Raw genomic sequence first — 26,148 nt, forward strand, 5'->3', positions numbered from 1 at the left:
GTGAATCATGTTATTATTGATTCATTTGTTTTGTTGGCGAAAAAAATAAGTCGAAATATTTTTTTTTACCTTTCTACAAAAAAAAATTTGCTACCGGATCTCTCTCTCTCTCTCTCTATATATATATATATATATATATATATATATATATATATATATATATATATATATATATATATAAGCGGTAATATTTGACTTTTCAATTGGTGTAGCCTATACTAAATTTGAAATTAAATTGATTATTGTACCGTTCGTTTCAGTCCTATATTAGTGTTTTATGATAATTAATATAAAACTTAAGGGATATTTAACAAATAATGAAGTTTAATATATTAGTGATAACTAATTAAACCATGGTTTTAAAAGACGTGACATGACGCGCCCCAAGGCATGTCACGACATGAGACGTGGTGTAGATGTTATGAAAATGTTCAAGGTTGGTTTGTTTATCACCTCCTCTATACTTATTTATATATGAATACACTTATTCATATATGAATATACATATCCATATGTGTATTCATATATGAATATACATATCCATATATGTATTTATATATGAATATGATATGTTAGTCGGTCAGGTACACTAAAGCGGCATATTCAAAATGAGTTGCTCATTTCTTTTTCCCCCAAACACCACAACCGCCACTTCCACCACCAACCAACCACACAACTGCCACCTCCGTCATCTATAGCACCACCACCTCTACAACCTGTAACGTCTCAAAAATAAAGATAATTTTTTTCGTTTATAAAATCATCAAAACCATACATCATGTGTCTCAAAACCATCATATAATAAATGTATCAAAAACATCAGAGTAAAATGATCATTAATGCGGAAATCATAAGAGGATGTTGTGTGATCATGTCGGGCTCTTCCTTTTTAAACCGGAAGCACCTGAAAATGTTAAACCACAAAACCGTAAGGACAAAACTTAGTGATTTCCCCAAAATACTACATACCATATAAATAGGTCAAAGCCAACGTATAAATGGGATCATCCCAACATACCAACATACAAATGAGCCCAACCTCACATAAATAAATAGGCATAAACCAACATATAACTGGGTCCAACCCAACATACAACTGGGTCCAACCCAACATACAAATGGGCACAGTCAAACATAAATAAGTGGGCCCAACACATCATAAAAATGGACCCATCCGAACATAAAATGCAAGAGTCACAAAGACAACTAGCACTATCTACTGGGCTGACAATGGTGCCTTCGACCCATGAGTACAGTGAGAAGACTCAACTCGCTAATGTATTCAAAAGTCAACGGCGCGCAAAACAGGAAATATGTGCTAAACGCCACCTATATCACCACACAAGATAAACACTCATGCCATCTTTCTAAAACTAGAAATTTGACTAAAAGTCAAATAGTCAAAAGTCAACCCTCAAAGTCAATGGTAAACTAAGGTCAAATTTACCAACAATGGCTTTCCTCGTCATAGGCAAAAAAAATGCCAAAACAGACGATGATGCCCCAGTCGCCATGATGTGGCAGCTTAAGGCCACGCCGTGGGGATTGGTCTGAACAACTCAATCGAACTTAATCTGATTTCTTCCAATTTCAAGAGCTCGAAAGCTTAGATCTGGTCCTTTCCAATGCCTAAATGGATAAGGTTTCCAACTTTATCCCTTAATATATCCCTTTAAGTCTAAATCTAAATTCTAAAGTCCAAAAAGGCAACTTAATGCATATGACTAGACCATTAAGCACTTAATCCATGACTTTCTTTCCCTTGGTGATTGAATAAAGTGAATTTATGAAATTGGATAAATAAAACAATAATGAAAGAAAAAATAATTGTGTAAGTATTTGTATTTTTGAAGCTTTGTCAATTTTATCATTTTCTAGTTATTTTCGTTAATTTTGTTTACATGCATCCAATCTAAGCTCTTCCATCCTTTCTTTTTCTATCTTGAAAATCGTCCCTTCTTTCTGATTCTTGTTCTTTCTTGAGGAAAATAAAGGTCTAAGCTTGGGGAGGTTTGACAGATGCATTCCATGCAACTATTTTGTGTAAATATCTCGTCATTAGCATTTTTTTTAGGAGCCAAAATCATGCATTTTTACTTACTTTTGGTTATTTCTAGTCTATCGAAGAAAAACTTTTATTTGCACATTTTTTTGTGAATTTCAGGTACATTTGAAGGTTGGAATCCGCTTTGGGGATGCTAAGGAAGCTTGGGACAAGATTTGGAAGGAAACGGAGCAGAAACAAGGAATTCGAAAAATTCAAGAAGAGCCAAAATAGTGGATGTCACATGGGTAGTGTGAAATGGTGAAAATAGGTGTAAAAATCCACACTAGGCGTGTGAATCGTGAAAACTGCATTTTGGCAGTTTTTCCTAATGACTTATTACATGATTTTTAGGGCTTTTTTTCACACGCTCTCTCACCTTAGATGACCAGAGGGCGATTTTTATTAAGAGTTTTTGCTAGAATTTACTTGGAATCATCTTGGAAACATTCTACATCTATTTGTAAGTCGATTTAATCGTGTAATTCAACTTCTAGACTTTGGATTCAAGCTTAGACATGTCTAGCTAAAGCCTTTCATTTCGAATTTTGCAAAACGAATGTGTTTATGCTTTTAATCATGTGACTTGATGTTTTGTTCATGATTCTATCTATCTAGCAATTGTAGTTTCGTTCTAATCGAATGTTTGATTTAATCATGTTCATGTTGGCCACTAGAATTTGGATTATTTCGTTCTCGTTATTCAATTTATAAAATCTGTAACTGTTTTATGTATTGAAAGTAAAGTACAACCATCAAATTGGTTCTATAATGTGATTAGCTTTGGTGTAAACTACAATTGCATGTTCTTATGTTTCCTAGCTTATGAGAAATATTGAACACTGTTGGGAACATTCACACTTATCTTAATGCAGTTTTTCAATCTAATTCTAAGAGCTTGTTTAGGTTAGATTAGTAAACTAGGTTTAGTTCAAAGAGCTTATTTTGATCAAACACTTTGGTGAATGGTAAATGCTAGTGTTTGTTAGTCTTTTCAAGTACCAACTTAGATAGATTATGACTCAACCTTATCATGTGATTGAAATGAATGACACATGATTTTAAAACGGGATAAAAACCATTTTATTATTGAATTACAAGTTTTCAATTGCATGTGTTTATTTGTAATTTCTTCCAAATCAACCCCCCTTTATTTGTGACTCAAATACCTTGTGAAAAGAGGTGTAATCATTTGTTCGTGTCTCTGTGGATCAACCATGCTTACGTCGTACTACTTTTTAGTGAAAAGTAACAGTTTTTGAGGGAGTTCATTTTATACCCCTATTATTTGTTAAGTTTGACACGCCTAACAACTATCCTAAACAAATAACATAATTTGATCCCTAATCCTTTCCTCTTTCCGATTTCCCTTTTTCAACCCTTCCACTTGAGCCTTTTTGATCATATCCAACAATGGAGAAACTATAACCATCCTCAAACATAGATCTCTGATGGGTGTACTCGCGGCCTTGCGACTCAAGGTATCGGCCACAACATTGACCTTCCCAGGGTGATACAAGATCACACAATCATAATCTTTCACCACATCCAACCATCTCCGATATCTCATATTTAGATTCGGTGGATCCATTAGGTATCTCAGTCTCTTGTGATCAGTATAAATAATGCACCTGACCCTATACAAGTAATGCCTACAAATCTTATGGGCAACGCCCACAACCCCCAATTCCAAATCATACGTAGGGTAGTTCACCTCGTGAGGCTTTAATTGTAACGATCCAAAAGTTATAAGGTGAACATTTCATTTTTAATTCAACAAAAAATACCTATTATCTTTTTCCAAACATTCAAAAGTATATCATAATAAAAAAAGTTATCAGAGTATAATCCCAAAATCATCAAGTTGCGGAAAACATGGGTGGATGCGTTGTGATCCAGCCGGGTCCTTCCCTTTCAAACCAGAAGTACCTGAAACCATAACCATAAAATCGTAAGCACAAAGCTTAGTGAGTTCCCTGAATACCACATACCAAACATATCATTGAACCTAGCCCGCACATTGGTCTTAGCCCAACATACATTTGGGCCCATCCCGTCATACAATGGGCCTAGCCTGACATACAACACAAGAGTCAGAAAGACAATTAGCATCCTACATAACATACATTGGGCCTAGCCCTTCCTTATCCATGGGCCCAACCCAACATATAATGGGCCTAGCCCAACATACAATGCAAGAGTCACAAAGACAACTAGCATATAACAGATCTTAGTGGGCCGACATTAGTGCCTTGAACCCACGGGTACAATAAGGAGACTCATCTCAATCGGAAGATAGCAAATCTTGCACCCAAGTGTGTTGCACAACGGCTCCTCACACTGAACACAATCAATACCAACCCAAGTTACATTCTTAAGGTCAAGCCCATAAATCACGAGGATTAATAACGGCCCAAGCCCAAGCTAGGCCCACTAATGGCCCAAGCCCAAATGGAGAGTCCTAAGGCCCAATCTATATTCTATCTCTCTAAAGGGTAAAAGACCATTTTACCCTTCCCATAATTGGTCCAACATCTCATGGCCCAATTTCCCAAAAGCCCCAAGGCCCAAAATGGACTTCCCGGGAGTATTCCCCATGTACTAGAAGCATACGCTCCGCATACATCCCGTCACAGCACATTGTACAAGTCGTTGAAGCCTGGACCATGCATTACGCTAAGCGTACTACTAAGTAGGCCCAACGTACTCATCAGAGGGCCAAAACTCACCATTAAGTGCTTAATGGTTAAGACAAGAACGTCCAAACACATATCTGATCCTTAAGGGGTGTCTTAAGTCATACAGTTCCTGAATTTATGACTTTGCATGGCTTAATGAGGTCCAAACCATAATCTAAGTTTCCTAAATTCATGATAAGATCACCAATACTTTCATGAGAGGATAAAACTCCACAAGTTCTAAACTTTGTGACTTAATGACCTCTACAAGGACCAAATATGAGGCTAAAATGTTCTAGAGTAACTTCTACTCATAAGAACCACCATCATGGACCGACACATGATAAATTACCACCCAAAACTAGATTTATACTAAGGAGCCATCAAGATTAAGACTTTATTTTGGAGCGTGAAAATGCTCTACAATGTTGAGTGTTTATTAGGTTAGAATATTCTCTTGTATGAAAAGCATATTCCCTCCACTATTATATAAAGTGGAGGTGATGGTCATTTTAAAGTAAAAGTGTTCACTATGTAGACTTTGTATTTTAAAGAGAGTGTGGTGGGATCTCTCCCACCATGGGAGAGTTATCTCTCCCAACCCATGAGTGTTCTTGTAATATTTATATCTCTATATTTATCTACTATAGTTTTACTCACATATCTTGTTCATCATGTTCATACATGATTATCTTCGTGGTAATATCTTCCGCACCGATCCAATCAATAAAATGAGAATCTACAAGTGGTATCAGAGAGAGACCTTGGAGATCTCACGATTATTTCAAGGGAACGATCCCGATTGGTTTATTATCTTGAAGATTTTTGTCATTCTTGAAGAATTTCTCAGCCTTCGCAACTAAAAATTTTTCTGTGAGTTATTTACTGTTTTGTTGGTGATGTTGCTAGAATTTTTTTTGCTGCTACTGTTCATACACTTTTGCTACTGTTGAATTTGAGTTTATGAAAAAAAAAACATGTTTGCTGAAGAAGATGAAGTTCTCTTTAAAAAGGTGGTGTTTGATCTTATTATCCCATGCAAAAAGATGTTTAGAAAAAGACAAAAATATGGTTATGGGGTAAGAGATTGAAAAAATGGTCATAAGTTCGACCATATGAATTTGAGAAGTGTTTGGATATTTATTTCGGAATGCACAAGTTAATTGAGCAATGTTAAAATGCTTAAATGCATATATTTTTCGAGATGAAAATGAGTTGTGGATAAGTTTTTCTGAGATGACATGATTTTTGGAGTGTTTAGGCATAAACGTTCCATGAGTACAGATTGTGTAGTGGTTGATACAAGCCTTAATGCTTATATATATTCCGAGATAGTGTTTTTCAGTTGGTACATTTGAAGCTTTATTGGGAAATGTCGCGTGTATGTTTTGGACAGGACGATTCAAGTGTGTTTTGATTTATGTGCACAAAGAACAGTGATTTAATCCAAAGTCAAACAAGAAATCAGTCATGCATGCGTATACTACAAGAATGGAATCAGGTGTGTGCATTTAATATACCAGCTCTCAAATCATCTCCTTCCATCTTAACTGTCGGGTCCCACAGAACATTACAAATGTAGATGTCGTCTTCAGCGCGTGGCTTTCACACTGCAATCAGCTGACAACACGTCGTCAACTCTGGCCCACCTGCTGCTTGATCCATCGACGCACGCCTGCTACCCAACAAATCAGATCACTGTGCATGTGAGTAAAAACCTAGTTGTCGAGCCCACATCAAACGGCTAGAGACTTTTTGTCTCTTTGGTTGAGTTTTTCTCTACCTAGTATAGCCTTATTGTCTTTGTCCTATGTGCAGTTAATGCACTCAGCTTTTGTCGGGTATCATGTCAGCCTTAAGACCGGTCCCATCTGCATTAAATTCAGTCAAGCTTTCTACCGGTCTCACCTTTGACAGTTCTGAGATGACCCATTCACTTGTTTTTTAGTTCCGGACTCAAAAAGCCACTCTGGACTAATAAAAATTCTGGATTTTTTTTGAAACCCCACCTTCCGGAACCACTTTCTCAGTTCCGGACTCAAACACCTATTCTGATTTCTGAACCTTTTTCCATTTGGTACCTTTCTTCCTTACACATTTAGGAGCCCATCCCCACATTTCAGACCCTTTTCTTTTAAAACCCTTTTTTTTTGCGGACCTTTTGTTTTAAAACCCATTCTAGACTCAAAATTCCAGACCAAAAAAAAATTCCGAACTCAAAAAATTCCGGCCTCACCCTTCCATTCTGGACTCAAAAAATTTCGGATTCAAAAGAAAAAAAATTCCAGACCATAACCCATTTCGGACCTTTGTCCATTTTTTCATTCCTGACCCTATTTTTTTCACTTCGGAATTTCCGCTCTTAACCACCTTTCACTCCTAAACTTTTTTACTCTTAACCTTTCGACTCCTTACCGACTCTCCACTCCACTTTTTCAAATTAACCCATTTTTCTAAGTGAATCCATTTTCATCATGGATCCACCCCCTAACCCATTTCTTTTGAAGCTTTTTTTTTTTATTTTAATTTTTACCAATTTTTTTTAAAACTAATTAATTTTATTTAACACCCATTATTTTTTTTATGCCAATTATTTTTATTTTATACCACTTATTTTTATTAAAACTAATTACTTTTTTAACACCAATTTTAGCATCATGGTTCAATGCTTCATTCTTTTTGTTGATTATGAGTGACGACACAATTGGTTCATAGATTATTATTTTTGTGTCTCACTTCTTCCGAGCTACTCACATTTTTACTCCCTTCGGACTATTTACATATGGTCTCGGACCATCATTTGGGAGTTCGGGTTTGCATTTCGGTTATCGACATTACTTCGGTTCAACATTATGATTTTTCAGCATTGGGTTTATCATATATATTCTACAGTGTTTGTTCAGTTTAGCAATAACTCACCATGTCTACCCATGAGCAAAAAGTAATATCCTCGTTTTTACGGGTAGATGCTCACATCAAGGGGGAGCGTGCGATGCTCCATCATATCCGACGTATTTTTTTCCCAGTTTCATGATAATTTTTTATCTTTATTGCATGGTCGATAAAAAATAGGGTGAGAATCATGAGCATCCATTCTGGTTTATTATTGGAGTTTTGACGTTAAAGACATTTGAAGACGGATATTGATTTAGCAGTGTGATGTAGCACTCATTTTTGGTCTTCACATATCAAATTTTTGGCACTATTAGATGTTCTTCGGATTATGATTATTTATCTTCAGACTCTACACTTTGGGATGTCTGATTTGTGTTTGCATTCGGTTCAGATCTTAGATTGCTCGAGTTTGGATTTGCGATATTTTGAAGACGATGATTATTTTAGCAATGCGGCATGACACTTATTTTTGATCTTCCGATCAAATTTTCGGCATTGCTAGACCATGTCTTCGGATTCACATTATTTATCATTCGGACTTTATTTTTGGATGCTTCACATTTTCAACAGGTTATTCTTCAGAGATTATTTGGTGCATTATCATTCGATTTCGGAATATTGAGGACGTTGTGTGATTCGAGATTGTGCTTTTCAGTTCTACAGTCGAGGGGGAGACTGTGAACATGATTAGTTGTTGAGGGACTGATCACACTCGAAGATTGGAATTTCATACTTTTATTCAGAGATTGGGATTTCTCTGTTTGTTCTTTGATGCTAGAGATTCCATTACCAGATTCCGAGATCACGACAGCTTCAACACTTCCGAGACGCTTCAGCACCAGACCTACCGGACCTGCCTGTCGGATGTTCTGCCTTTTATCACTACTTTATCCTCACCATTTCCGAGCATTTAAGGGGATATTGTTGGAGCATGAAAATGCTCTACAATGTTGAGTGTTTATTAGGTTAGAATATTCCCTTGTATGAAAAGCATATTCCCTCCACTAGTATATAAAGCGGAAGTGATGGTCATTTTAAAGTAAAAGTGTTTACTATGTAGACTTTGTAGTTTAGAGAGAGTGTAGTGGGATCTCTCCCACCATGGGAGAGTTATCACTCCCAACCCATGAGTGTTCTTGTAATATTTTGTATCTCTCTATTTATCTACTACAATTTTACTCACATATCTTGTTCATCATGTTCATACACGATTATCTTCTTGGTAATATCTTCTGCACCGATCCAATCGATAAAATGGGAACCTACAGTTTATACCTCCAGAAGATGTAGAAGGGAGAACCAAGTTTGGATCTACATAGACTAAGTAATCCAATTCTCATTCAAGAAGCTCCTTCTTCTTCTTCAATGAGCACCAAAACACATAAAATCACACCAAGAACTCAAGAATCACTCATATGTGGGCTAGGGTTTTGTATTTAGGGTTTAAAGGGATGTAGGATGAACGTAAGAGGATTTGGAGTTGAGTTAAGGCCATTAAATAGGGACCAAGACCATACATTAGGGTTTACACCTGACTGGAGTACGCCCTGCATACTCCTGGTACGCCCAGTGTACTCTAAAGAGCACCCACGATCCTCATGCCTAGTACGCCCAACTTAATTCTTTCTATGCCCATCGTACTAGGCTTAGCCCTTAAACCACCAAACTTCCGAAGGCCACAACGTATTCATTGTAAGTTTGATTTCGACGATCCTTATATCCCCGGAAAGATAATGAGAAGCTATACACTTCTATCAACTCACTATTGCCTTAAACTTTCCGAAATTTAATCCAAAATTAATAAAGGCCTAAACTATCACTTTACGGTTATACCCTTGGGCTCCAAAACACAAACCGGACTCTCGGATCACCTAATATACATTATCCACAACCAAAAGGGTCTAAATCTCTCCTTCCCCAAGGCCCATAGACTTATGATAACTGATCTTCGGGTCACGGCCCCGAATTAGGAAACGATTTGAAACAGGGTGTTACAACTCTCCCCCACTTAAATTAGATTTCGTCATTGAAATCACTCCTTACCATCCTCCTGGAACCCAAACGCTCTGACCGAAACCTCTTGATTCCCCGAATCACCAGAAAGAGTGACTCATACTCTTAGCGACCCTACAAAGCTAACATCCAAACCCAACCTTTTCAAAACTCATACTTTAACTAATGAACCAACTCCTCACTGATATAATTCTGAAACCCAAAACTATGCTTGAACTGCACCCAGGTAGGGCCATCCCGGAACACAATCACTAGGACATCGTACTACAATCTGAACTGAAGAACATCCTCTTGATCCTGAACTATCTAACTGATATCGTGTCATACGTACCAATTCCTTAACCATAACTTGCTGATGAAAAGATCTTTTATATAAACAAGGACGACTCCCAATGCGGGTCTCGTCCATGCCAACTCGATACATAACTCATATCCCAGAATCCAAGGATTCACACTAGTACTTAATCCGAAATATTCAGATTTCACAGCGACCTTCCGCTAAATTGAGATGTAAATCCCCAATCCACCACTGAGATTGATAGCCTCACACATGGTCTAACCACCAGGCTCCTACTAAGAGTCTAAATGATAAAGGCTACCCTAGCCTATTCATCATACGAATATCAATCACTGACCACCAAGTCATCCAACTCTAAACGTAATCCAATACCTTGCTCCAACCAATCTACAATGGATCTCACCCGCACTATCATAACCATACGAGCATCGCCCACAAGTTTCACCCAGTCAGCACAATCGAACGAGCCACGCCCATGAGTCTCACCCAATTGAGTGTTATACTGGCCTAACCTCACCTCATACCAAATGGTCCTCCTCCCTTAACAAGGAGAAATCTTCCGATGATATTTTCCGCCTCGCCCCAGGCATATGTTGATCCCCTTTCAGCCCGACGACAACACCTACAATGGCCCACCTCATTCTGGTGAATGTTGTGACTACCATGCAGACTTACAACACTTCCCTGCCCATATATCATCCTCGTGTACGCTACGTCCACACTATAGTCTTACAACACTTTCATCCTACCATGGGTCCAACTCATGGTCTTGCCCTTCGTCTACCATTTCAACCATAATCATCATGAGTTGAACCCGCATCTGAATTTTCCCTAAATTGGGTGTTCAGGTCATGCTTCGATCCCCAAATCCTTAATCAGACAAGAACATGTAGAGAGACTCTGACACAACCCTCAAACTAAATCCATCCACATGCCTACCCAACACTATAATGAATGCGCCAACCAGATGTTGGAAAGTTCCAGAACTCCGAATGTTATGCAACCTCAATCCAGACTACCACTTGAGTCGTCTTCCCTCTCGACTAGGATGTGAAATTCTCTCTAATTCGACTCCTGATTCTATCGCCGAAGATTTAAGTGGTGACCCCCACTCGAATTTAACTACACTATGCCGGAACTGACTGATCACCAACCCAACATCCCACTTATTGAGGGATCTATGCGTTCTAGGTTTATAACCATCTTCCACTGATACAACATCGAAATTTCTTTGACAATTCCAATGTCGGAACAAGCCCATATGACACCATCATCATCCTATTGCTACCTTTCCTTCCTTAGTAGCGGCAGTGGTTAGACCCAAGAGTCCTTCCATGAACAACTGTCATTCCTACTGAGCAATGCTAACATTTCTGAACTCTGACTCCGTGTTGAACTAATCATGCTAATTCATATACTGATCTCACAAGCGATGCCCCTGAATTGTTTCCATCAACGATCCACAACGACAAACGCACAAACTAAATCCAACTCAATAAGATGTGTCTCTCTTATAGCTCTCGGCATGCAAAATATAACAATCCTTGATATTATAAACCAGGCAATGACAGAGAACTAAAACAAAGATAATGCTTACACGTACCAACACATGATTCCAAAACACGCACACACACACACACACACACACATATATATATATATATATATGGATAATAAGGCATGAAGAAAACAAAAGATAACATACCTGCGATAGCATCTGATGAAACTTTGGACTCCCCCGACTGGCACTGTAATGCTCAGCTCGTCGCTGTTGGGGCTCCTGCCCTACCCCCACGACCGTCAGTGATCCTCAAAGTGATTGGATTAGGTGCACTCACTTCTCCAACCCTCAACATCAGACTATCGGCTTTCTTGTGGCCCATGTGGTTGTAGTGAAAACACATCGGAACCGACCCACAGGGGAAATTCCTACTGAAATGACCCATCTGACCACAACTGAAACATCCGTGACCTGTCTCCTGACATCCTCAGTCATTGGTCCTCCCACACTTGGCACAACGACCCCGACCCAAATGGCCTCCCAATTGTGAATCTTGAGTCTTGGGCCTCTTTGCCTGGCCCACTGCGATCTGAATCTGTTCTGGCTTGCTCTTCCCGAGGTACTCCAAATCGACATCCCTCTCTCGGGATCTAGCAATCATATCATTCTTGGTCTCGCACCCTGACAAACTCATAAACTCCCTGATGTCATCCCTCGACATATCATGATACCTTACATTCTTCATTTCCTCGTCTGTTGCATACTGCGGGACCAAAAGAGCCCTCTCCTGGAAGTTGGCCGTGATCTATGCCACAATCTCAGTCGTCTGGCGAAGGTCCTGAAACTCCCTTGCCAACTGCTGCACCTCAATAGCTGGTGCAAACTTGAACCTAAACTAAGTCATAAACTGCTCCCAAGTCATCGTCTCTAGGTCTTCACCTCCCGAAGTGAAGTCTACCTCCTCCCCACCAATCCCAAGCTCTGTCTTTCAAAAGACATGAGGCAAATCTGACCTTCGACCCTCGGGCAAAAACTCTTCCAGAAAGTGTTCATCATATCCGCTAACCATCTCCTACTAGCAATGGGGTCCTTCTCCCCAAGGAACTCGGGGGCTTCATAAGAACGAAACTCTTGGAAAGAAAGAGTGCGAGCTCCTGTAGTAGCCACAACCTCAGTACGGATCGTGCCTAGACACTCATCCAAAATCTCCATGATCCGCTATTTGACCAAACTGAAGATCGCGGGAGCCTGCTCCAAAATACTATGGGTAATCTCCAACAAGATGAACTCCCGCATCCATTCATCAATCGGCTCAGCACCTGCACCTAAGCCAACACCAGAACATGAACCTCCTCCACGTGTGCTCATCACCATTCTAAAAAACTATCATACAAATGATCAGAACATACCCAAGAATCCTCATCCCACATGCTTCTTAGATTCTCCAATACTCTCCTTGATTCGAGTATGGATCCTATGCTTTTAGTAGTACAGGCCCAATACTACCTCTCACACTTATCCATAATTTCCTCAAGAATTATCCCGAATCCTCTAGGTCACCCTATCAAACTGGTACTCCAAATACTCGCTGAACAGCACAACTAAACCCATTACAACACTTCGTAGGTTCTCCTAGGTTCCCATCGTCACCCTTCCATCAGCTGCTGAAGAACTCCCCATAATGCCAGCTAACCACTTCATGAATACAATCAGATGCAACAAAGCTTAGATAATCCTTCGAGTAAAAGACTCATCCCTACAACGGTTAGAGTCGGACAAGAGTTGCGTAATAGGGTAAAATCCATCACTGTGAGATTATTTAACCTTTACTGCATGTTACCTAACATATTCACTTAATAGTTAACTCACATCACTTAAGAGTTCCATAAAGCACAAAGCAAGCAGCATTCGTGCAGTAACACTCTCCAAGCCATAAAACAAACAAAGAACATCCACTGCTCACTTACTACAACTCATGCTAGGAACTTCCACTCACTACCGGTTGCCTTATGCATGCAAATTATACACAATACATGATCAAATAGATTGTCGAATAAAAGACTCTACCCTAGGACCACAACTAGACAAGGAGCAGGAAATGGGGCCAAATTAGTCATTCTAGGGTGCTGTATGATCATAACCGTATATCATTTTTAAAGCATACACTTAGAAATTTCTGATACCAATACATATTCCCAATCATAGCGTCCAATGCTTCCTAGGCTACAAGGTATCACATATCAGGCCAATCTATCATGCAATTCCAGCGTCCCTAGCCCTATCCTAGCATACAAACATTTATATCATACTCCCTCCGTCCCAATATTATTGTCCAAAGACAAAAAAACACACAGATTAAGAAAAGCATTAATTACCACTAACTTTATATAATAAAATGATAGTTTTGTCCTTACTTTACATTTAATGTTCCATTAAATGCTTAGTTGGTTAAGTAATAATGAGGGAGAATTTTGGTAAAAATGTTATTTATTTTTAGAAGTGGACTATTATTTTGGGACAAACCAAAAAGGAAAGATGGACTATAATTTTGGGAAAGAGGGAGTATAATATATCAACATTTATGGGTCTTCTGGGAATCACTTACTTGAGCTTAACCGATTGCACGCATCACACCCCATTTTTCTTTACAAAAACCTTTCTAGAAATTTGTTTCTTTTACAAGGTTACCAACTCCTCAGTTGAAGTTTAGTCACACCCGAGAGTGTACCTGAATCCTTCAAACCAAGGCTCTGATACCAACTTGTAATGATCCAAAAGTTATAAGGTAAAATTTTCATTTTCAATTCAACAAAAAACACCAATTATCTCTTTCCAAACATTCAAAAGTATATCATAATAAAACAGTTATTAGAGTACAATCTCAAAATCATCAAGTTGCGAAAAACGTGGGTGGATGCGCTGCGATCAAGTCAGGCCCTTCCCTTTCAAACCAGAAGTACCTCAAACCATAACCATAAAACTGTAAGCACAAAGCTTAGTGAGTTCCTTAAATACCACACACAGAACATATCATTGGGCCTAGCCCAACATACATTTTGGCCCAGTCCATCATATAACTGTTGGGTTTTGAGCACTATAACACTCCTGTGGTGCACATGCAACCCTAAATGCTTTGGATATATGTTTTCTCTAATTATACAAGCGTATTTTCAATTTTCCAAAGCATTATCCTAACTATCATACAATTGAATAAAACATCTATTTAGATGACATACCTTATAGAAGGACTTGTAGTTCTTGACCTTTGAAAGCTTGAGCACCTCAAATATGATGCCTCTATTGGTTTACAAACACCAATATGCAAAAGGAGGCTTGAGAGAATAGATTACTAGCACATAATCAACTTCACCCCCTTGGAAAGTAAGTGGCAACTGATTTTGGCTTTAGGAGGGGCTTATTTGTAGTGTAGCAAGTGTTAGGATTACACCTTGTAAACCCTAATGCTCCATGACCTTTCACATGGGTTTAACCTCCATGAAATATCCATGGATTATATTATTGGTTTATCCTATCTACAAAATCATGGATCATTGGCCCACACTATAAAAATCATTTATTTACATAATCAATCCCCATATATTTAATTAGTCTCTTTTGACAACAAAATTAATTCCAAATTAATTCTTGACCAATACTAATTAAATAATATGATTTCATATTAATATATTATACTTGTAATATATTAATAAATCATAAATAACCTTATTCTCAAAAGTCCATCCTATCAAATTGCACTGGTGAAGGCAACCCAAAAAGGACCATGCTACAATCGGGTCAAGTACATCCCAGTTATAGTTATGGGCTTAGACACCAAATCTAACAGTCTCCCACTTCGATAAGTCTAATAACTAAAACTGCCAATGTGACTTCAGGATCCGACTTAGTAATCGTAATCTTTCAAAAGCCGTTGTCGAACTCCGACCTAGTTAGTGATGCGTCCTTCAGATAAGGGATCATATACTCCTCTGTTCTTAAGATATCTATGCGGACAAACAGATGGAACATAGTCATACTTATTGTCCTGCAATTTGTTTCCCGATTTCCGATTCGTCTGACATAGAACATAACTGAACACATCAATTTAGTCTTGACCGGGCCCAATACATAGTCAAAACAGAATCGTCGAGGGGCCCAATATATCATTTTTAATCCTCTTAGGATAAAAGGAACATATGAACTTCAACATTATATGCTCGTACTAACTACTCATCAAATCATGCACAACGACACGTTTTATAACATCAAGTTACTGATGCGTTTTCGTGCCATCAATGCACAACCAACTCGTAGTCAACAACTCATATATCTCGGTTTGAAGACTATATGATATTATTGTCTCAGAATTACTCATGATAAATTCCATGAAGTAATTCAGGTGAGCGCGGGTTGATCCAATACTCAAATCTTATTTCAGAAGTACTCATGAATGGTGTAGCAAACTGTTGCTATGCCTAACACCTTAGACAATCTACAAGCCAACTCATGACAGTCTTCTTTCATACTTACTTCCAACGTATGATCGACTATGGATAGTTTGAATAAATCTTATTATTCTGGAAGTCAAAACATGCAAAGTGAAACAATAGTAAATAATTGACACAAGACAATAACTTTACTTACAAATAAAACTCCTTTTATTCAATCATCAAATGTTAATTACAATTTAGCTATTACAAGTTTCGGTTCATCTAATCACTAAAACTAATATCTTCCGTTAGCCCAATGCCCCTTGTATGCTGCAAGTTCTTAACCCAAGTCAGTCCCTTTGTAAGGGGATCTGCTAGGTTGTCATTTGACGATATCCCCTTTACCACAAGGTGCCCTTCTTCTACTTTATGTCGATATGCCTGGATCTACCATGATCTCTCTGTTCCTTGGTTAAGGCAACCACCCCTTCATCATTGCAGAAAATCTCCATAGGCTCCTTTATGGATGGAATGACTCCAAGGTCTCCGATGGAGTTTTAAAACCATATCGCCTCCTTCGATGCTTCGCTCGCTGCTATGTACACTGATTCACACATTGAATAAGGTGCAATCTCCTGCTTGGAACTTTTCCATGTCACTGCTCCTCCGTTTAGGGTAAATATCCAGCCTGATTGAGAGCGAAAATTATCTTTGTCGGTTTGCAAGTTGGAATCGCTATACCCTGTTACTCTCAAGTTATCACTCCCACCGAGAGTAAGGACCCAGTCCTTAGTCCTCCGCATGTACTTGAGAATGCTCTTAACCGCAGTCCAATTACCTTAGCAGGATTCCCTTGATATCTGTTGACCATGCTCAAAGAAAAGGCCACATCAGGGCGAGTACAAGTTATAGCATACATGATCGAGCCAACTGTAGAATCATATGGAATTCGACTCATCTATGCTATCTCAGCCTCTATACTCGGACTCTGAGTCTTACTCAGTTTAGTATTGCTTAGGATATGTAGGTTACCTTTCTTGGATTTTTCCATGCTGAAACGCTTCAACACCTTGTCCAAGTAGGTACTTTGACTAAGTCTTATTAGTCTTTTACTCATGTTTCTCAATATCCTTATCCCTAGGATATAGGCAGCTTCTCCGAGGTCCTTCATAGAGAAACACTTCCCAAGCCAGGACCTAACCTCCTTCAAGGTTGGGATGACATTTCCTATGAGTAGTATGTCATATACATATAATACCAGAAAGCTAACTATACTCCCAGTAGCTTTGACATACACAGGACTCATGCTCGCTTCTCGAAAATCCAAAATCTATGACTTTCTCATCAAAGCAATGATTCATTTGCGAGATTCTTTTTTAATCCATAAATGGATGGGATAATGACTTAGGAGGGTAATAACGTTTTCTGTTTGTCCATTTTAGGTCCCTAACGTATTTTTTGTGCGTATTACACCATTAAGGTTATTATAACCGTTTACAAATAGTCCTTTTAACAGGAAGAAGCCGGTAAAAGGATTATTTATAAACAATTATAACAACCTTAATGGTGTAATATACACAAAAAATACGTTGGGGACCTAATATGGACAAACGGGAAACGTTATTACCCTACTAAGTCATTATCCCATGAAACTATAAACCCCTATAGTAAATTTTTACTTTTTAAATAAGAAACTTGTAGGTATTGGGGTTGGTAGTTTGGATGTTTTTAACCTCAGCCTTCTTTATAAATGAAAGTGGCGGTTTCTTAATCACAAGGGAGCTCTTCGGGTTAAAATTGTCAAATTTTGTCATGGGGAAGGTGGTGGTTTTTCGGAAGATTTGAGAATAGGAAGTAGAGGGGGTGTTTGGCCAAAGATTGTAGGATCCATTAATCACCTCCATGAGAATGGTTGTATTCCTTCTAATTACATGTATAGAGTGGTGGGGGATGAGACTCAAACGAGGTTCTAGAAGGATGTTTGGTGCTTGGATATTCCTCTTAGGGAGCGGTTCGGGAGGCTCTTTGCTTTGGCCTTTAATCAAGATGCTCGAGTAAGTGAATAATGGGATCCGGGGGGGGGGGGGATGTAATTTTCATTGGCGTCAGGGGATTAGAGGAGGGGCCAATGAAAATTACATCCCTCCGGATCCCATTATTCACTTACTCGAGCATCTTGATTAAAGGCTAAAGCAAAGAGCCTCCCGAATTGCTCCCTAAGAGGAATATTCAAGCACCAAACATCCTTCTACAAGATAATCAAATTGGGTCGATTCAGCCCCTCCTCTAATCCCCCGATGCCAATGAAAATTACATCCCCCCGGATCCCATTATTCACTTACTCGAGCATCTTGATTAAAGGCCAAAGCAAAGAGCCTCCCGAACCGCTCCCTAAGAGGAATATCCAAGCACCAAACATCCTTCTAGAACCTTGTTTGAATCTCATCCCCCACCACTCTATACATGTAATTAGAAGGAATACAATCATTTTCATGGAGGTGATTAATGGATCCTACAATCTTTTGCCAAACACCCTCTCCAATTCCTATTCTCGAATCGTCCGAAAAACTACCACCTTCCCCATGACAAAATTTGACAATTTTAACCCGAAGAGCTCCATTGTCATTAAGAAACCATCACTTCCATTTATAAAGAAGGCCGAGGTTAAAAACATCCAAACTACCAACCCCAAGACCTACAAGTTTCTTATTTAAAAAGTAAAAATTTACTATAGGGGTTTATAGTTTCATGGGATAATGACTTAGGAGGGTAATAACGTTTCCCGTTTGTCCATATTAGGTCCCCAGCATATTTTTTTTGTATATTACACCATTAAGGTTGTTATAACCGTTTATAAATAATCCTTTTACTGGCTTCTTCCTGTTAAAAGGACTATTTGTAAACGGTTATAATAACCTTAATGGTGTAATACGCACAAAAAATATGTTAGGGACCTAAAATGGACAAACAGGAAATGTTATTACCCTCCTAAGTAATTATCCCTAAATGGATTTCTCAAGCTTACACACTCTATTAGGGTACTTTGCATTGACAAAACCCTCTGGCTGACTCATGTAAACATCTTCAGCCAACTTTCCATTAAGGAAAGCGGTTTTGACATCAATTTTCCATATTTCATAGTCGTGAAATGAAGCTATGGCTAGCATAATCCTTATAGATTTAATCTTCGCTACTGGTGAGAAGGTCTCATCATAGTCAACTCCCGAAGTTTGAGTAAAGCCCTTCACAACCAGTCGTGCCTTATATGTGTGTACTCTCCCATCCATGTCGGTCTTCTTCTTGAAGATCCATTCGCACCCGACGGTCTTACAGCCCGGTACATTGTCAGCTAAGTTCCAAACTTGATTGTCATACATGGACTGAATCTTGCTGTCCATAGCCTCTTTCCATTCTGCAGACTTGGGGTCTGTCATGGATTTCTTGTAGTTATTATGTAACATCCGGATTCCCAGGTATATTATTTTATTCCTTTATTTTTTGAAGGTTGGGAAGGGACTCGGCGAGTTGGTGCTTAGACTCGCCGAGTAGGGTTGCAGATTCTTTCCGGGTTCATAGCTGGACTCGGCGAGTTCATGAGTGGACTCGGCGAGTCCACGTTGTTTAATGAAACCCTAATTTCCAGTGTTTGGGACCTATTTAAAGGCCCTTAGGGCCGTCATTTGCGGCTACCAAACCCTAGAGAGAAACCCTAAGCGATCTAGAGCGTTTGTGAGGAAGGAGATGCCATTTTTGATCATTTTGTTGGTGTGATTGCAAGAAGGAGGTGACCAAGGCAAGAGGAGGCTCAAGGAGGTGCAATTCTAGTGATTTCAGAGTTTAGAGACTTCATCTTGAGGTATTTATTCGGACCTTCTTCAGTTTTGGTGTTGATTCTTAGAGTTAGGATTTTCTAACCTCTTTAGAGGATGGATATGTGGAGCAATTGGTCCCTTCTTATGCTTTGGATTTGGACTCAAAGGGGTCCAGAGACCTTAACCCTTGGAGCTTTATGAGTTATTTTGGGAGCCATGAACTTAGGATGTTATTTTTGTGGCTAAATCACCAAGTGAAACCATCTAGATGTTATATAAGTGTCAAGGTCTTAACTTTACGTGATTATCATGCTTGGGAAGGTCAGATCTATGGATTAAAGGAACAGATCTGACCTCAAGAGGCCAATGGAGTTTGTGCATGACATGAACTCGCCGAGTCCAAAGATCAGACTCAGCGAGTAGGGTTAGGGTTTCCCGTAAATCGCTCAGTGAGTAGACATGCCGAGTTGGGGAAATAACTCAGTGAGTCAGAGGGGGATTAGAGGACTGGAGTTCAAGGCGGAACTCACCGAGTTGAGTCGGGGTGGCCCCGCGATTCATGCCAGGTGTGACTCGTCGAGCAAAGGGAGGGACTCGACGTGCCAAGCAGGACTAAAGAGTTAGTGGACACGTGTAGACTCGCCGAGTCGCCCAATTGCACTCGACGAGTCGGGTCAAAGTTTGACCGTTGACTTTTGTTGACTTTTAGGGTTTGGTCAACAATGTGGCCTTTAAGCCAAAGGAGGGGTAAAATGGTCTTTTACCCTTCTGAGGGTGCTAAGAGAGGGTTGAGTATAGTTATATTTATGAGAGTATTTACTTTATGTGATTAGGTGGAGGCTAGATTGTATTTCTACGGAGTCAGAGATTTACCAAGACATATGAGGTGAGTCTTCTCACTATACTTTACCTAGAGTGGTAATCAGAGCTATGTGACAGTGTATCTTGTATGCTACTTATGTGTTATGGTTCTATGTGATATATGATATGCATGATTCAGAGTTTACAGAGTTAGGACCAGTGGGTCCACATAGTTATGGGACCAAGAGGGTCCCACAGAGATATTCGACCAGAGGGTCAACAGAGTTACAGCCTTGAGTGGCTGATATGTGTTTATGTGGTATTTTAGGGAACTCACTAAGCAATTATGCTTACAGTGTTATGTGTGGTGTTTCAGGTACCAGCGATGATTGCGGGAAGGCGCCGGCATGATTCGTACACACGCACACTGGAGTTCATATGTTTTGATCTTGGGGTTTTGTATTAAGATAATGATGATACAATGTTTTAAAATGAGGATGTGAATGAAATGGTTTTTAAAATGTGAAAAATTGTTTAAATTTTTACGGTGTTACAAGTTGGTATCAGAGCCTTGGTTTGAGGGACTCGGATGCATCTTTGGGCGTATCTGAACTCAAAATGAGGATTTGAGGAAATTTTTTGATAATAAAAGTAAATTTTTTGAGTAAAAAGAGTTTTGAGACAAACAGAACAGAGCCATGTGTACGATCAGCCATCGCCCGAACGGTGATTTCCCAAAATACCCTTGTAATAAGTGTTACGTGATATATTATGTTATGTTATATGATGAGCTATTTTATGCATGATAGAGTAGACTAGGTATTCTTATTAGGACTAGAGTGGCCTGATATATGATGCCTTAGTCTAGGGGTTTTGCTGCTAGAAATGATTGAGAGTGTTTAGAAAGCAGCGAGGTGCTTACGAGAGATCTGCTAGTGAGTAGCACATGATTAGAGAGAGTAGAGTACTTGGGATTTAGGACTCTGGGAGGAGGACTTGGAATGAATGTTGAGTCGGTGTGGTCGGTAGTATTGGGCCCGTACTACCGAAGGCACCGGGTCAGTGCGCAACCCAAGTAAGAATCCTTAGGGTACCAGAAACCAAGTAGGATCGGGGGTATCGAGTGTGTGTGTACGCTCGAGCAAGTCTCTGATATCTTGTGTTGTATTTCAGAGAGGCATCATGGTGGGGACACACCACAGACCAGGGACCAATGGAGGGGGTGTGAGCGACGAGGAGCTCCGCCAAATGATTCATGATGAGGTGGCTGCTGCCATCCGCGCTGAGATTCCAGAGATGTTCGGGTCTATCAAGACCACCCTGATAGAGACATTTGACGAGAGATACGCTATTCTTTCTGATGTTGTTGTTGCTGCGGCCACTGCAGCTATAGCTGCGGCTAGACCGCAAGGTGGTGATGCGTTGCTGTTCCGGGAGTTCAGCAACACAAAACCACATGAGTTTGATGGGACCTAGGACCCGATTGCAGTGATGAGGTGGATATCAGACATAGAGGGGTGTTTCTTTACTTGCTCATCTCCTTAGCATTTGAGAGTCTGGTTCGCGCTGAACCAGCTTCGCTTGGGAGCGAAGGACTGGTGGAAGTTTGTGACAGCGCACTACACGCCTGCTGAGCTAGCTGTAGTGACCTGGGAGAGGTTCACTGCTATGTTTCGAGACGAGTACGTTCCCCAGGTGGAGAGGGAGCGTTTGGCCCAAGAGTTTCTGACCCTCAAGCAGCGTACTGAGTCTGTCACAGTGATTAAGAGGATGTTCCATGAGCGGGCAATGTTCTGCCCAGAGCACGTGTCCTCCGAGCAGGCATGTTGAGCCGATATCTAAGCATTTTGAGGAGGGATATACGGGAGTTCATGGAGAACTCAACGTACCGGACATTTACTGAGCTTCAGGAAAATGCCCGGAAGAGGGACATAGAGCTGGAGAATCAGGCTAGGGAGGAGGTTGAGTCTCACGGGAGGGATCGGCGACCGGCGCAGTCTCAGCCGGCAGCCAAGCGGGCCAAGCCCGCTGATTCGAGATCTGGGAGTCAGAAAGGCCGCACTTATGGCAAGTGCGGCAAGAGCCACGATGGGGTGTGCAGAGCGGGGTCTTGCTACAAATGTGGTACGGAGGGGCATATGGCCAAGGATTTCCCCAAGGGGTTTGCAGTATGCTTTCACTGCAACCAGATCGGACACCGCAAGGCAGAGTGTCCACAGTTGTGAGGGACAGCCCAGGGAGCACCTCAGGGATCTGCCTTGCTGCTATCAGAGCTACTGAGAGCCGACCAGTGAAGGCCAAGGTACCGAAGGCACGAGGGAGAGCCTTTCAGTTGACTGCGGAGGAGGTCCGCGCGGCTCCCGACGTCGTGGCTGGTATGTATCCTTTCTTATATTTATTTTGATGTTGGGATAGTGTGTTTATTTTATGTTATGCGTAGGTACTTTTCTTGTGAATTCTGTACCTGCCTTGGTGTTATTTGACTCGGGTGCGAGTCGGTCTTTTGTATCTTTGGCTTTTAGTCAGCACATCAGTATTAGCCGAGCGGCGTTGAGTCGACCTCTGAGAGTTTCCATAGCTGACGAGAGGACGGTGTATGCCGCCGAAGTGATCCGAGGATGTGTACTCGAAATTTTCGACGTCGAGTTTCCGATTGATTTGGTTCCTATTGCGATGGGAGACGTTTGTGTTATCGTGGGCATGGACTGGTTGAGCAAAGTTGGAGCGGTCATCGGCTGTGAGAGATAGCTGGTGACTATACGAGAACCCAGTAGGGGAGTTCTTACGGTGTACGGTGAGAGTACACATGCTGGGTCAGCATTTTGTTCGGCCGCCAGAGCGAGACAGAGTCTAAAGGAGGGCTGTAGGGGATTTGTAGCATATGTGATGGATGCGAGGGTTGATTCAGAGAGACCGAGGTCGGTTGATGAGGTCCCGATAGTGCGTGAGTTTCCAGATGTATTTCCAGAAGAGTTGTCGGGTGTGCCTCCGGAGAGGCAGGTAGAGTTCAGTATCGATTTAGTTTCGGGGGCTGCGCCTATCGCCAAGGCGCCTTATCGCCTTGCGCCTCCAGAGATGCAGGAGTTATCTTCGTAGCTTCAGGAGCTGCTAGGGAAGGGGTTTATTCGGCCAAGCAGTTCGCCATGGGGAACGTCTATCCTTTTTGTCAAGAAGAAGGATGGTTCACACTGGATGTGCATTGATTACCGGGAGTTAAACAAGCTAACGGTCAAGAACCGTTACCCGTTGCCGAGGATCGACAATCTGTTCAATCAGTTGCAGGGAGCATCTTGGTTCTCCAAGATCGATTTGAGGTCTGGGTATCATCAGGTGAGGGTGCAAGATGAGGACATCCGGAAGACAACATTCAGGACTCGTTATGGGCATTACGAGTTCGTGGTGATGCCTTTCGGACTCACCAATGCACCGGCGGTGTTCATGGATCTCATGAACAGAGTGTGCAGGCCGATGCTGGATCGCTCGGTGATCATGTTCATCGACGACATATTCGTGTATTCGAGATCTAGAGAGTAGCATGAGGAGCATTTGAGGAAGATCCTCGGAGTCCTGAGATCAGAGAGGCTTTATGCCAAATTCTCCAAGTGTGATTTTTGGTTGCGAGAGGTCCAGTTCCTAGGGCACCTCGTTAACCAGAAAGGGATATTGGTCGACTCGGCCAAGATTGAGGTAGTGATGAGTTGGGAGGTGCCGAGGTCACCTACTGAGATCAGGAGTTTCCTAGGGTTGGCTGGTTATTATCAAAGATTTATCAGGGATTTCTCCAAGATCGCTGTGTCACTCACCAAGTTGACCCGGAAGGGTGTTGCTTTTTCATGGGGTCCAGAGCAGCAGGCCTCCTTCGAGACACTTCGCCAGAGACTATGCGAAGCTCCGGTGTTAGTCCTTCCGGAGGGGATGGAGGACTTCGTAGTGTATTGTGACGCGTCGATATCGGGGTTGGGAGTGGTGCTTATGCAGAGGGTTCAGGTGATAGTATACACATCGAGGCAACTGAAGCCTCATGAGATGAGGTATCCCACCCACAATCTGGAGTTAGGGGCAGTGGTGTTCGCCCTCAAGATCTGGCGTCACTATCTGTATGGGGTTCGGTGTACCATATACACGGACCACAAGAGCCTGAAGTATCTAATGGATCAGCCCAACCTGAATATGCACCAAAGGAGATGGTTGGATGTGGTGAAGGATTACGATTGCGAGATCCTGTACCACCCAGGAACGGCTAATGTTGTAGCCGATGCACTGAGCCGTAGAGATGCCAAGTTGGGGAAATAACTCAGTGAGTCAGAGGGGGATTAGAGGACTGGAGTTCAAGGCGGAACTTGCCGAGTTGTTCTTGAGACTCGGCGAGTTGAGTCGGGGTGGCTCCGCGATTCATGCCAAGTGTGACTTGTCGAGCAAGGGGAGGGACTCGACGTGCCAAGCGGGACTAAAGAGTTAGTGGACACGTGTAGACTTGCCGAGTCGCCCAAGTGCACTCGACGAGTCGGGTCAAAGTTTGACCGTTGACTTTTGTTGACTTTTAGGGTTTGGTCAACAATGTGGCCTTTAAGCCAAGGGAGGGGTAAAATGGTCTTTTACCCTTCTGAGGGTGCTAAGAGAGGGTTGAGTATATTTATATTTATGAGAGTATTTACTTTATGTGATTAGGCGGAGGCTAGATCATATTTCTACCGAGTCAGAGATTTACCGAGACATCTGAGGTGAGTCTTCTCACTATACTTTACCTAGAGTGGTAATCAGAGCTGTGTGACAGTGTATCTTGTATGCTACTTATGTGTTATGGTTCTATGTGATATATGATATGCATGATTCAGATTTTACAGAGTTAGGACCAGTGGGTCCACAGAGTTATGGGACCAAGAGGGTCCCACAAAGATATTCGACCAGAGGGTCAACAGAGTTACAACCTTGAGTGGCTGATATGTGTTTATGTGGTATTTTGGGGAACTCACTAAGCAATTATGCTTACAGTGTTATGTGTGGTGTTTCAGGTACCAACGATGATCGCGGTAAGGCGCCGACATGATTCGTACACACGCACACTGGAGTTCATATGTTTTGATCTTGGGGTTTTGTATTAAGATAATGATGATACAATGTTTTAAAATGAGGATGTGAATGAAATGGTTTTTAAAATGTGAAAAATTGTTTAAATTTTTACGGTGTTACATATTAGGTTCATCCAGATTTACCAGTGTGCTATCACTGATAAATGTATCACCTTCTGCAGTAATATGGAAACCATAAAACTCAGGTGGAACTCTAACTCTACTAGCACGCCTCAGAGGTACAGACTCGTCAATTGGCTCAACCGGAGTTTCCTCCTCAGGTTGATTGCTAGTGTTTGAGGTTCCTTCACCGCTTAACTCTTGAAGCTCTTCAAGGTCAATTTGCCTCCCACTGTCCCCTTGTCATATGAGTTCTCTCTCACGAAAAACTCCTATCCTGGCGACGAAGACAACATTTTCACTTGGTCTATAGAAGAGATATCCAAAGGACTTTTGTGGGTAGCTGATGAAATTACATCGTTCACTCTGAGGTTCAAGCTTGTCATGAGTCTCGCGTCTCATAGAAGCCTCACAACCCAAAACTTTGATGTGGTGTAACAAGGGAACCTTCCATATCCACATCTCGTGAGGTGTTTTGGAAACCTTTTTA

This window comes from Lactuca serriola, chromosome 4 (genome assembly GCF_051521515.1).
Source record: "Lactuca serriola cultivar US96UC23 chromosome 4, Lser_US96UC23_V15, whole genome shotgun sequence".
Classification (NCBI taxonomy): domain Eukaryota; kingdom Viridiplantae; phylum Streptophyta; class Magnoliopsida; order Asterales; family Asteraceae; genus Lactuca; species Lactuca serriola.